At 44.1% G+C, this 13464-nt stretch overlaps 1 protein-coding gene across 1 annotated transcript in view; it reads left to right on the top strand.

Annotated features, from left to right (window-relative positions):
* SRBD1 (S1 RNA binding domain 1) overlaps positions 1 to 13464 on the top strand; it is a 281147-nt gene that overhangs the window by 1015 nt on the left and 266668 nt on the right. Inside the window, exon 2 of the mRNA XM_075064368.1 lies at positions 1083 to 1243. The gene's annotated coding sequence lies outside the window, so the exon portion shown is untranslated. The remainder of the gene's footprint in view (positions 1 to 1082; positions 1244 to 13464) is intronic.

The following is a 13464-nucleotide window of genomic DNA, read 5'->3' as shown; positions in this document are numbered from 1 at the left end:
GCTGGGTGACCTTGAGGAAGTCATTTTCTTTTCTCTGCCTCAGTTTTTCCATCTGTTAAATGGGAATGATGGTCTTGAGCTCCTTCCTAAAGTGGTTTGAGATCTATGGACGAAAAGTGCTATATACAACGGAGGTGGTGGTAAATATTTGTCCAGCTTTGGACTTCATTGTGTTTGAGCTATTATCCTCTGTCCACCTTTCAATTGTTGTTATCCTTCTTCTCATTCAGTGACAGGTTCCTACATAGTATGGGGTTATTTCTCCCCTGTCACACAGAGGAGTGGGATCATGGGGTGGTGGTTTTGGGGAGAACTTATAAAGTTCACTGCCCTGATACACAGCTAAGTGTCTGTTCTCACTCCTGGCCTAGCCAGGAGTACTTTCTGATGATGCAAAAACAACAAAGAGTCCTTATGGCACCTTAGAGACTAACAAATTTATTTGGGCATAAGCTTTCATGGGCTAGAACCCACTTCATCATATGTATGGAGTGGAAGATACAGGAGCAGGTATAAAAACACGAAAGGATGGGAGTTGAGGACCCTAGTGTGAGGTCAGTCTAACAGTTCAATTAAAAGAAGGGAGGAAAGATAACTTTTGAAGTGATAATGAGAGTGGCCCATTTCAGACAGTTGACAAGAAGGTGTGAGTAACAGTAGGGGGAAATTAGGTTTAGGTTTAGTAATGACTCAACCACTCCCAGTCTTTATTCAGGCTTAATCTGATGGTGTCCAGTTTGCAAATAAATTCCAGTTCTGCAGTTTCACATTGGAATTTGGCTCTTTAACCTCAGCCATGCATGTAACAACAGTAATGCAAAGTGATTTTATTATTGGCATGACAAGTTGTGCATGCTCTTTGCCCACAGCTACTGGGAGCAAATTTGGGGGGAGGGGGAGAGGAACGGAGTATATTCTGTGTCACACTGGCATTCTGTCCTTCCAGCGGTGCTTCCTTTGCAGCTCCTGGGAACCTCTCCCTATCCAGCCAGTTTTGGGTGCTCTTTAACTGTTCACCGCACCGTATATGTCTGTCCTGTTCTCACCAGCTGTGTAACCCTCATCTCTCTCTCTCCTTCCAGCTGGTACTGGGGCCCTCCAGGCTGGCACTTCTCATTTTGCCCCCAAGTACCTTTGGCTTGTTTTCTCCAGTGGCATTTGCGTACCCTGGCTATCTATTCCTCCAGCTCATGTGTGCAAAATTGCTGGCAGTTTTGTAGGATCTGGCCCTAGGAAGACTCTGGTAAGTTAACTCCCTCCCCCCACCCCCGAAGTCTAATTTTTAATGGTCCAAAAATGGAATGGCCAGGAAAACCTGACAGCCCAGATAGCAGAACAAATTTTTCCAGCAGCAGCAATGTGAGTCGTGTCTTCTGCTTGTTGTTGGCTGTGTGGTCCTCACACCTCTGAGTTTCTCTTCCCACAGCTTCTTCCCACGCTGACTTTGGAATGCAATGGAGTTGCCTTAAAATGATGAACGTAAATGGCAGCAATTATATGTATGGTGTAGAACTGGACTATTTTGTTGGTATTAACAATGTGGTAAAAAATTACGCCCCCTCCTCCCCCTTACAGAATCCATGGGCTTTTTTTACAGGTATTGGAACAACCAGCTCTTGGTATGTCAAATTTTGTTTTGGGGTTGTCTTGGGCAAACTTAAAACTCCTCTCCTCAAAGCCCAGTCACTAAATGTTGCTATCATTGATATTCTGTTGCCTTCCCTGCTGTACTGGTGGGATGACTGGTGAATATTGTTTGTTGAGGATTAGCAAAGAGCTTCCTGTATAGGCAGACCTGCAAAATAGTGCCCTTTGTAGGGAAAATATCATTTTGGATTAACTGGAAGACAGTTTAAAACAGCTTCCTTTTTGCTGGTGAAGGATTTTGGTATGATTGTTTCAATGAGAAAAAATATCGTTCACTTTTGGTTTTTGAAATGTCATTGTTTCAAACTGAGACAGTCCAGCAAAGTGTAAGGTGAAAAATCCAATTACTAACAGATTTTCTTTGTTTTTTCCCCTTTAAAATTTCCTAGGAAATTAAATGCCAAAACATATGCAACATCAAGTTTATGAGATCTAGGACTCAAAAGTCAGGAAATTTCAAAATATAAGGTTACGGTAGTTAAGTTAACTTGACCATGTTGCAGAAATGTAATACTTTCCATAACTCCTAACTCTGGTTAAATCTGAACCTTAGTGTGTTACTGTTTATTAGAGTATACCATATAAAATGTAGAGGATGTTAACATTGCAAGGGAAATCTTTGGGTTTGAAGTTCTTGACTGTATTATACTAAGATAACAAGACTTAGCACTGCAATAATGCTAGCTTTTTGCACTTAATGATTTCTAAATTCATGTATGTTTAGCCACTGGAAGTTGCTTTTCCACCATACAACAAACAAATGACTGACATGAGGAGCATTTCCTTTGGGTTCACACTTGATTGACTCGGCTCTAGTCCTGCCACACGTAAAAAATATTTTCTCAACCCTTTTGGAATCATAGAATTGTAGGACTGGAAGGGACCTCGAGAGGTCCTCCAGTCCAGACCTTTGGACTTAAAGCAGGACTAAGTATTATCTAGACCATCCCTGACAGGTGTTTGTCTAGCCTGCTCTTAAAAATCTCCAGTGATTGAGATTCCACAACCTCCCTAGGCAGTTTATTCAAGTGCGTAACCACCCTCACAGTTTGAAGATTTTCCTAATGTCTAACATAAACTGCCCTTACTGCAATATAAGCCTATTGCTTCTTGTTTTATCTTCAGAGGTTAAGGAGAATAATTTTTCTCACTCCTCCTTGTAACAACCTTTTATGTACTTAAAAACAGTTATTATGTCACCTCTTAGTCTTCTCCAGATGAAAGAAATCCAATGTTTTCAATCTTCCCTTATAGGTCAGTGCGGAGTAGAGCGGGAGAATTATTTATTTCTTGCTTAGAACACTCCTGCTAGTACATCTCAAAATTATATTTGCATTTTTTTGCAACAGTGTTACGCTATCTTTATAACATAATGAGGCCCCAAAAGGCCAATCCTGCTTATGGTCCACATGCCTTCCTGCACTCCTTCTCTCCTGCTGTGCAGCCCTATCTATGAGTGTGTGTGTGTGCATGTTTGGGGGGAGAAAAGCTGCATTAGGTTTTCAGGCTATAAGCTGATCTCCTGGTGTGCAGTCACTTCTTCTCAGTATGCTTTGCATGAACTGAGTTAAGATATCGATCATAAGTAGTTATGAAGGACTAAAAGAATGTGCCACTATCTTTGTTGTATGCCACAGATTTGAATTCCAGCATTTATCTGCATGCATTCCAGCTATATTCATTGTGTTATGCGCAGCTGTATTAGCATGGCAGAATGATGACTGTGATATGAAGAGACGTGTATGAGTACCTTGAGAGATCAAATATGCCTCATGGTAGTACTGAGTATTGTAGGCTATGTTTGCAGAGGTGAACACAGGTGTCTTCTTATCATTGGGATTGTCAGCAGTCTGTTGACATATATATCTGGTTTCCCGTGCTTAGTGAGGGCAAGAGAAGGAAATATCTCAGAAAAAATGCTCTGGCCAAGCATGAAGGGGTGATAACATTTCGCAGATCTGGTGTGGTTTGTGTAGACTAGCCTCAGTGTTTGCGTGTAGGCCGTGTGTAGGTCACTGATGGTTGCTATACCTGACCTAAACCCAGTGTAACTCACATCAGCTCGGTGTACTGTGTACCCCTCTGGAGATGAGTTGGCTGCAGAGGTTGATGAATGTTTGCAGACTTGGCTTAAAAAGATGGGTCTTTTAGTTCAGGCAGTAGAGGCTCATTGAATAAAGTACAGAGGTTCCTTGTTGCTGATGACCCCTGCCCGCAGGATGTGGCACTACACTAAGTTTTGCCTTAGTAAAGAGAGGATGTTAAAATTTGTCCTCCAAGTGTTCATGTGCTCTATTCCACAAGTGTTCTGTAACATCTTTGAGAGTAGAGTGCTAGTACATTTATTGTTGGTGTGCTGGGGCATCACTCACGGGGCAGGATTGATTTTGCATTGCAGGGGTGGCATGTGACTTAATTCTTTCATTTCCCTTGTTTTCAGAGATTTAAATTTAGCTCATCTGGAAGGTCCACTGAGGAGTCTTAAATCTGCATTAACAAAGTTTTGGCAGATGTAATCTACCTTATTTAAAACCAATTCAAGGCTAAATCATTTTTAACACCTGTGTTCTAGATTAGATAGAGATTTAGGTCCTGATTCTCATCTCACTTGCAGTATGAATCAAACAAAATTCCATGGAAACTGAATTGTACCCTTATTAAACTAGTAAAGGAGGCAAATCTGATCCATAGACTAATGCACAGTTGGTGGATGATTAAAGTGGAATTTAGCAAAATCAAAGAAGTGGAAATAGTTTGTTCCATCTTTTTTAGTGTCATTAACTTCTTAAATTATTTGCTTGTGTTTCAGATGCGTGGATTATGGCATCTGCATGGCATTTCAGATTAAATGGTGTAAAAATTCACATTTTTGTAAAAGGTCACCGCCCCCTTTCAGTATGTCTGGGAATAGCAAGAGAGACAAGGTGGGTGAGGTAATATCTTTTATTGGACAAACTTGTGTTGGAGAAAGACAAGCTTTCGAGCCATATAGAGGTAGCTCTTCTTCAGATATTGGAAAAAAGAATGAGGAGCACTTGTGGCACCTTAGAGACTAACAAATTTATCTGCATATAAGCTTTCATGGACTAAAACCCACTTTTAGCCCACAAAAGCTTATGCCCAAATAAATTTGTTAGTGTCTAAGGTGCCACAAGTGCTCCATGTTCTTTTTGCTGATACAGATTAACAGGGCTACCACTCTGAGGTCTGGGATAGGTATTCCAATCATCACAGCTAAATGCGTGGTGGAATACGTTACATAATATAAGAACGACTGTACTGGGTCAAACAAAAGGTCTGTCTAGCCCAGTATCTATCTACCAACAGTGGCCAATGCCAGGTGCCCCAGAGGGAGTGAACCTAACAGGCAATGATCAAGTGATCTCTCTGTTGCCATCCATCTCCATCCTCTGACAAACAGAGGCTAGGGACACCATTCCTTACCCATCCTGGCTAATAGCCATTTATGGACTTAACCGCCGTGAATTTATCCAGTTCTCTTTTAAATGCTGTTATGGTCCTAGTCTTCACAACCTCCTCAGGTAAGGAGTTCCACAAGTTGACTGTGCGCCTGCAGGAAGAGAAACCCTGTTTAATTTGTTTTAAACCTGCGCCTATTAATATTCATTTGGTGACCCCTAAGTCTTGTATTATGGAAATAATAAGATAACTTTTCTCTTATCCACTTTCTCTCACATACGTCATGATTTTATATACCTCTATCATATCCCCCTTAGTCTCCTCTTATTCAAGCTGAAGAGTCCTAGCGCTTTAATCTTTCCTCATAGGCATCCTCTCCAAACCGCTAATTCATCTTTAGTTGCCATTTCTGACTTTTCTAGTGCCCAGTATACTTTTTTTGAGGTGAGGATGACCACATCTGTACACATAATTCGAGATGTAGGTGTACCCATGGATTTATATAGTAGATATAATGCTCAGTCTTAGTACTACCCCTTCTTTAATGATCCCTAACATCTGTTTGCTTTTTTGAACCGCCTCTGCATCTGTGTGACATCTTCAGAGAACTATTCCACGATGACTCCAAGATCTTTTCCTGACCGTTGTAGCTTAAATTAAGCCCCCATCATATGTATGTATAGTTTGGGGTTATTTTTTCGAATGTGCATTACTTTTAACATTTATCCACATTAAATTTCATTTTCCATTTTTGTTGCCGCAAATCACTTAGTTGTTGAAGATCTTTTTGAAGTTCTTCCACAATCTGCTTTGGTCTTAACTATCTTGAGTAGTTTAGTATCATCTGCAGACTTTGCCACCTCACTGTTTACCCCTTTCTCCAGATCATTTATGAATAAGTTGAATAGGATTGGTCCTAGGACTGACCCTTGGGGAACACCACCACCATATTGTTTAGCATAAGTACTTAGCACATATTGTAAGGGGCTATTCAAAATAGAGTAGCCCATAACACCTCTGCAGTCAAAAGACAAACAGAGAGGGCTAATGAGTTATAGATTGCTGTAATAAGCCATAAATCCAGTATCTCTGTTCAGTCCATGTTTTTTCCTGTCTAGCAGAGTTATGAATTTAAGCTCCCAGGCTCATCTTTTGAAAGTGTTTGGCAGGTTTTCTTTGAGGATGAGAACTGACAGGTCAGATATAGAGTGATTTCTCTGTGAAAAGTGTTCACCCACAGGTGATAGGGTGTTTTTGATCTTTTATAATTTTCCTGTCTGAGTTCATTCGAGACTGTAGTGATTGTCCGGATTCATGCACGTGGTTGTTGTTGGGGCATTAAGTGCACTGGATGAGGTACACAACATGTTGTGATAGGCATGTGAAAGATCTATAGATCTTGAAAGTTGTGTTGTGAGGGGTGTTGATCATTGTAACAGTTGAGATATGTGTGTAGGTTTTGCATCTGTTTTTGCATCTGCTTTGACTTGGTGTGTCCTGGTTTGTGAGGAGCTTGCTTCTGATGATGAGCTTGGCAGGTTGGGGGATCATTTGCAGGCCAGAAGAGGGAGTTTAGGAAAGATTTATTTCAGGATGGGGTCTCCATTGTGTATGTGTTGTAGTTGTTTGATGATACCCCCTCTGGGTTCCAGTGTCAGGTGGTAGGTGACAACTAGAGATGTGCAGTCAGAGAAGGTTTTATTTTTGTATTGAAGCAGGGTGTCTCGGGGTTTTTGAATGGCAGGTTGCATGATACAATCAATTTCTCTGGTGGAGTGTCCTTTTTTGTTGAAGTCAGATTTAAGTGACTTAAGGTATATATCCCAGACTTTTTCATTGGAGCATATTCAATGGTATCTAAGTGCCTGGCTATAGATAACAGATTTATTGGGGTATTTGGGGTGGTTGCTTGATCTATGAAGGTAGGTGTGATGATCGATAGGTTTCTGGTATATGATAATTGTCCCTAGGGTTCAGTTTTTGAAGCTGATTGTGGTGTCTAGGAAGTTGATGCTAGTGTGGGAGTGTTCCAGAAAGAGTTTAATGGACAAGTGGTGGTTGAAGTTGTGTTGGAAATCTATGAGGGAGCTATCAGTCCAGAGGATGAAAATATTATCTATGCTAAACAATCTGTTCTACTTTGCATTTAGCTGTGATGTTTGGAATACTTTTCCCAGACCTAAAGAAGAGCTCTGTGTGTTTCAAAAATGTCTCTCTCTCTCTCTCTCTCTCTCTCTCCAACATAAGGTGGTCCAATAAAAGATATTACCTCACCCACCTCGCCTCTCTAATATCCTGGGACTGAAATGGTTGTATGTACACTGGGAATAGCAAAACATTTACTCTTTTGACTATTTTTTAAAAAAGGAAAAAGTAATATTCTGTGAGACAGATATGATGTTATGATAGTGCAATGTAACATCATTGTATCATGCTGTGATTAGGGAGATGGAAGTATTTTTTTTGTCCTGCATTTTATAAACACCAGCAGACTAACTAGCTGAGCTGGCAATGTGGAGAGCAGAGTGGCAATCCATGCACTTCATCCCACCATGTACTCCTGTGCCTGCCCTGCCCCTGTGCTCCCTAGGGCTATTGCATGCTGACATCATTCCTGCCCTGCCTTCAGATTTTCAGTTAAGCTCATCATGAAAGAGTGTCTAGCATCTACTTACAGGCAAGGGAAAACTTGAGGCACAAAAGGTTTTAAACAGAGTCCTGAATAAACTGAACCCAGTCAGGAGGGCCGGCTCTAATTTTTTTGCCACCCCAAGCAAAAAAAAAAAAGAGCGCCACCCTCCCGTAACACCCCCACCCTGAGCGCCGCCCAAGCCCCTGACCCTCTGAGCGCTGTGCCATGTCGCCCAAGCCCCCCCCCGAGTGCCGCGCTGCCCAAGCCCTGGCCCCCCCGAGCGCCGCCGAAGCCCTGCCCCCCGACACAGTCAAGCCCCCGCCCCCGACGCCACCGAAACCTGCCCCAATGCGTCGTGCCACCCAGCCCCCGCCCCTCCGAGCGCCGCCAGGCCCGCTCCCCCGAGTGCCGCGCAGCACTGAATACCTCGCCCCCGAAGTGCCACCACTCCGAAACAAAAACAAACTAAAAAGCCACCGCAGCGCCGGCCCGCGAACAAACAAAAAACAAAAACAAAAAACCCGAGCGCCGCCCTGTCCTGCCCTGCTCCAAGGTGCCGCCCCAAGCACGTGCTTGATTGGCTGGTGCCTGGACCCAACCCTGCCAGTCAGACCCAAGTTTTTGTGGAAGGCAAATGGTGATTAAGTATTTGAATAGCAGTTTTTTTAATCATTGTTAAAGGGCCTGTCTTCTCAGTGACAGATTTCCTGAAGCATCTCTCCGGCTGTTGCTATGGATGTCTGAATCTGGAGAAACCTGGGCTGGAAAATGGGGCGTACCCAATCTTGGATTAGATATGAGGTACACCAGCTCTCTTTGTCTGCATAGAGCAGAGCAAGGTTGTTACATAGACCAAAGAGCTCAGAGAAGGAAATTGCTCAGGAAAACGTTACGTGTCTCATTTCTCCTCTGTAACTAAGCTAAGTGACACTGCCTTTCTGGGTCCTGTAAAATATTCAGAGGAGATATGCTGTGTGAATTGTTTCTTCTGTTTTCATCTGATTCTCTCTCAATTTTTATTTTTTAAGGAAGCAACTGTTGTGTGGGTGTTTCACACATTCTGCCCTTTGGGAGAGCAAAATACTTTCACCTTGAAGGGGAAATATGGAAGCATAGGTGCCAAATCCTTGGTGCTCCAGGCACTTAGCACCCACTGGCAATAGAGCTGCAGCCCCAGCCAGGGATCAGTAGTTCCTGGGCAGCCCTGCCCCCACTGATCAGCTAGTAGACAGCTGTGTTATTTGCTTAGCAGCTGTTCAACTTTTGTGGCCTCTGGCCTTGCTGCAGCTGGGGCCCTTCTTCCAGCAGCCTCTGGGAGTAGCTCCACTGCTCCAGCCAGGGTTAGGGGTGGTCAAGGAGAGGGAGCGCAGGCTGGGATCCATCTTGTCTGCAGAAGACCAGCCCGATCAGTAGCGGTGAGACCCTGCTCACCTGGGTTGCCCTGCCTCCTACAACTTTTTACACATACTTGGGGCTCAGACTACGGCTCTGAACCTGATATTACTCTCTTGGGATCAATTGTGGATAATTTTCACCACCCAATTTCCTTTTGGGGAAGCAGTAATTAAAAAGCTATTCAGGGACTGGGGTAGAATTTATGGTGCAAATTTAGGTCATTTGATCAAGAGGTTCCCAACATATGTCCTCCCCCTGCATTATGAGCGTCTTTTAGTTTTCAAAGTACTCTAAAATCCACATGCATAATGAGATTATGTATGCCACAACAGGGACAATGGTACAAATTTGGAATAATTTGGTTCAGCCGTTCCTCAGATATTGTCTCCCCCCCAATAAAAAGAAAATTTTAATATTCCAGTTGATCTAAAACTGACATGCATAGTGAGATTACCTTGAACAATGGTGTTCCACAACTGAAACAGAGGTAGAGGGGAACTCCTATTGAGATGAACGGGTCATTTCACACCCAGAGCTATTGTGTTAGATTGTTCATCTCTCTGGAGCATCCTAATTCATCTGAGCATCACTGAAGTGAATGGGCCATTCCACACATCAGCAGTACTCCTGTACTTCAGAGGGCTGTGCAGACCCCCTTTCCTTTACACTAGCTCCCTGAGGTAGATACAAAGTCTAGGGCTTCCTGCTATTCCTCTTGCTGCCTCCAGCTGGTAGATGTGCTTCTCACAGCCCATCAGTTACCATCCTCTTTTCTTCCCATGGCGTGTCCAGCCCTACCCAGAAGGAGGGCAGAGCTGGTAGCTAAAGTGGCAGATCATTCCCATGCCACAGGTGCCCTCCAGTCACCCCCCCACACACACACACACACTTCTTCCTCAAGAAACAAGGGAAATTAACTGCCCAAAATCATGGTTAATGCAGGTCTTGTTTTCACTACAGCACCTTTGCCAGTATAGCTATGCCTGCTAGACTCATCCCTGCTTAGTACCCTCTTCAACTCAAGAAGTGTGTTTCAGATTCTTGCTGGCAGTGCCAGTGTGACATGCCTTCTCTGGCTTGTCAGATTGGGTTTATATCTGCTGGTGAATCACAGCGCCACTCATTAGATTGATTCCCAGGCTGGTGAACCATCTGTGGTACATTGGTATAAAATTAATGAAACTCCATTGGTTTCATTGGGGTTGTTCGTGATTTACACTGCTACAAGTGAGGAGAGAATCAGGCATAGGCACTGACTCTGTGGGTGCTCCAGGGCTCAAGCACCCATGGAAAAAAATAGTGAGGGTGGTCAACACCCACAGCTGTTCAGCTGGGCTGCCATGCAGCTGTTCGGCAGCTGGCATGGGGCCTCAAGGGAATGAGTGGAACGAGGGCAGGAAGAGATAGGGAGAGGGTGGAGCAGGGACAGGAAGAGGCAGAGTGAAGGCAGGGCCTCAGGGTTGGGGTGGAATGGGGCAGAGTGGGAGTGGAGCGGCCACTGGGGAAAAATAAGTCAGCGCCTATGTATGGAAGGTAAACCAGGGTGTCTAGAGCCTAAGCCCTCATGTGTAGTCTCTGCCTACAGGGCATGCACAGAGGGGGTCCTCTACTAGTGAAGTGTGTTACAAAAGACTATGGTTGTGGCCACAGTAGGATAGCAACCTCAATGCACTGCTGTCTTTGCCATTGCAAGAGCTGCTAATGTGGATGCACTCCAAGGTCACATGGTGCACAGTATGGACATGCAACAGGGGTTTAATTCAAGTGTTTTAATAAAAATGGTACAAGTTGTGGTGCAGAAACTTACCAGTGTAGACATACCCTCAGTCAGGATCTCTCAGAGAGGCCTGAAGGTGCTGGTGCCTTTGTCTTGTTAGGTGAAAGCGAGACAACTTGGGGTTGTCATAAACAGATAGCTAAGGGTTAATGTTTCTTTTACCTGTAAAGAGTTAACAAAGAGAACCACACACCTGACCAGAGGACCAATCAGGAAAAAATCCCCCGGGGAAAAAAATTCCAAAGCTCAGGAGGGAAATTTGGGTGTGTGTCTTTTGTCCGGGCTCTGAGGTCTGTGGCTCTCTCTCGTTCGAGAAGAGCGAGCTTCTCACCTTCAGAATTTTCTAATCTTCTGTTTCCAAGGTAAGTACAAAGTAGAAGACATAGGGTTTTTATATTGTTTTTGTATTTCTGTGTGTAGTTTGCTGGAATGTTTTTAAATTGTATATCTTTTTGGATAAGGCCTGTTTATTTCTTTTCTTTTAAGCAATTGACGCCCTGTATATTGTCAACCTTGATAGAGAGAAGCCATTTTTATGTCTTTTTTCTTTCTTTTTTAATAAAGCTTTCTTTTAAAAACTTGTTTGGATTTTCCTTTTCTAGTTGAGGGCGGCAGGGGTATAGGAATCTCGGCCAGGGTACGGTCTCTCTCAGAGAAAGATTGGGAGGGGGAAATCTCTTTGGTGTCAGAGTTCAAAGCTTACCTTGCAGGGACTCTGACTGAGGGTGAAAGAAACTTGATCTCTCGTGTTTCATTTCAGGACTTAATGTGAACAGGTGAATCGTCCAGGGTGCCATCCGGAGGGAAGCTGGGGAGGAAATAAAGAGAGGAGAAAGGGACGCGGGGTTATTTCCTTTGTGTACTCAGGGCATCTGAGTCTTGGGGTCCCCAGGGAAGGTTTGGGAGGACCGAGAGTGGGCCCAGACACTGGGAATTCTGGCTGGTGGCAGCGCTATCAGATCTAAGCTGGTAATTAAGCTTGGAGGTTTCATGCAAGCACCCACATTTTGGATGCTAAGGTTCAGAATTGGGACTTATGCTTATAATAGGGGTTCTTTGCCATTTTCTTTTATAGTCCAGTGAACCTTTGAAGTGGATTCTTTTGAGGGTTACCCTTCAAAGTAAAGTTTATTCTAGCAGTAAAGAAGGAGACATGGAGTCTGATGGTGAAGAGGCTTCATGCTTCTTTTATTTTCTCCACTTCTGTTTGCTGAAATCCAAACTGTTCTTTCCGTTTCGTACCATTTCCTCCTCTTGCTGTTTCAAGGACCTATTTACTGCTTATATGTAAATTGAGGTAAACATACTTTCCGTTGTTGAGGATAGGCTTGTTTATCAGCTTTTGCCTAGGCAGAGCTTTCTGGTTTTGAACTTGTGCTAATAATGTCATATGGGGGTAATTCATAACTTTCATATAATACCGATACATATATTTCACCATGGTATTATTGACAAAGTTGTTAGTTTTCAAATGATGTCTCATAAGGCATATTTCATACAAAGACGATTGCAATAGTATGTAGGCCAGGGGGTGGGCGGGCAGGCAGAGGGCTCTGTGAGAGGTGTGGGGCCAGGCCAGCCCTGGCCCTGGTGCATGCCGCTGCCACCCCAGAGCCAATCCAGGTAAGCTGTGCTGGGTCAGAGCCCAGGCCCCTCCTGCACCCTGCCCTGCGCCCCCTGCTGCACCCTGCACCCCCCTGCACCTCAACCCCCTGCTGCATGCCGCACCCCTCCCTGCACCTCTGCCCTGAGCTCCCTCCTGCACTCTGCATCCCAGCCGCCTTCCCTGAGTTCCCTCATACACCCTGCAACCCTCCTCTGCCCCAACCCTTGTCCTGAGCCCCCTCCTGCACACTGCACCTCCTCCCATACCCTGCACTCCCTCCTGCACTCCGCACTCTCTGCCCTGGCCCTGCATGCAATTTCCCCCCCCTCAGATATGGCCCTCGAGCCAAAAAGTTGGCTCACCCCTGGTGTAGGTGATGAATACACTTCTGTTTGGTCCAAACTAAACAGAAAGCATTTTAAACTGGATTAGGCTGAATCTTGTATTCAAATGTTCAGGTAACAGGATTTGTTGTATAGTGTAGATGAAGATATATGTGTAAGTGGTTCCACAGTGACTGACTGAAATCTAAAAATGTGTCTTCTTACCTTCTGATGGCTCTGGTCACTCAGCTATGCTCTGTACTGCACTTTGAGAGCAGTTCATATAACGGTCACTCTTTTCTCAAGTGCTGTATTAGAATTGGTTATCATTTGTATTACAGTAGAAACTAGGAATGCCAGTTTAAGGATCAGGCCCTCATTGTGCTATGCAGTACAGAAAAGTAGCTAAGAATCATAGACTTTAAGGTCAGAAGGGACCGTTATGATCATCTAGTCTGACCTCCTGCACAATGCAGGCCACAGAATCTTACCCACCCACATCTGTGTCAAACCTGTGTCTGAGCCATTGAAGTTCTCAAATTATGGTTTAAAGATTTCAAGGTGCAGAGAACCTTCCAGCAAGTGACCCATGCCCCATGCTATAGAGGAAGGCGAAACCCCCCCAGGGCTTCTGCCAATCTGCCCTGGAGGAAAATTCCTTCCC

Source organism: Chelonoidis abingdonii, chromosome 3 (genome assembly GCF_003597395.2).
Source record: "Chelonoidis abingdonii isolate Lonesome George chromosome 3, CheloAbing_2.0, whole genome shotgun sequence".
Lineage (NCBI taxonomy): Eukaryota > Metazoa > Chordata > Testudines > Testudinidae > Chelonoidis > Chelonoidis abingdonii.
This window is presented reverse-complemented; position numbering and strand designations above follow the sequence as displayed.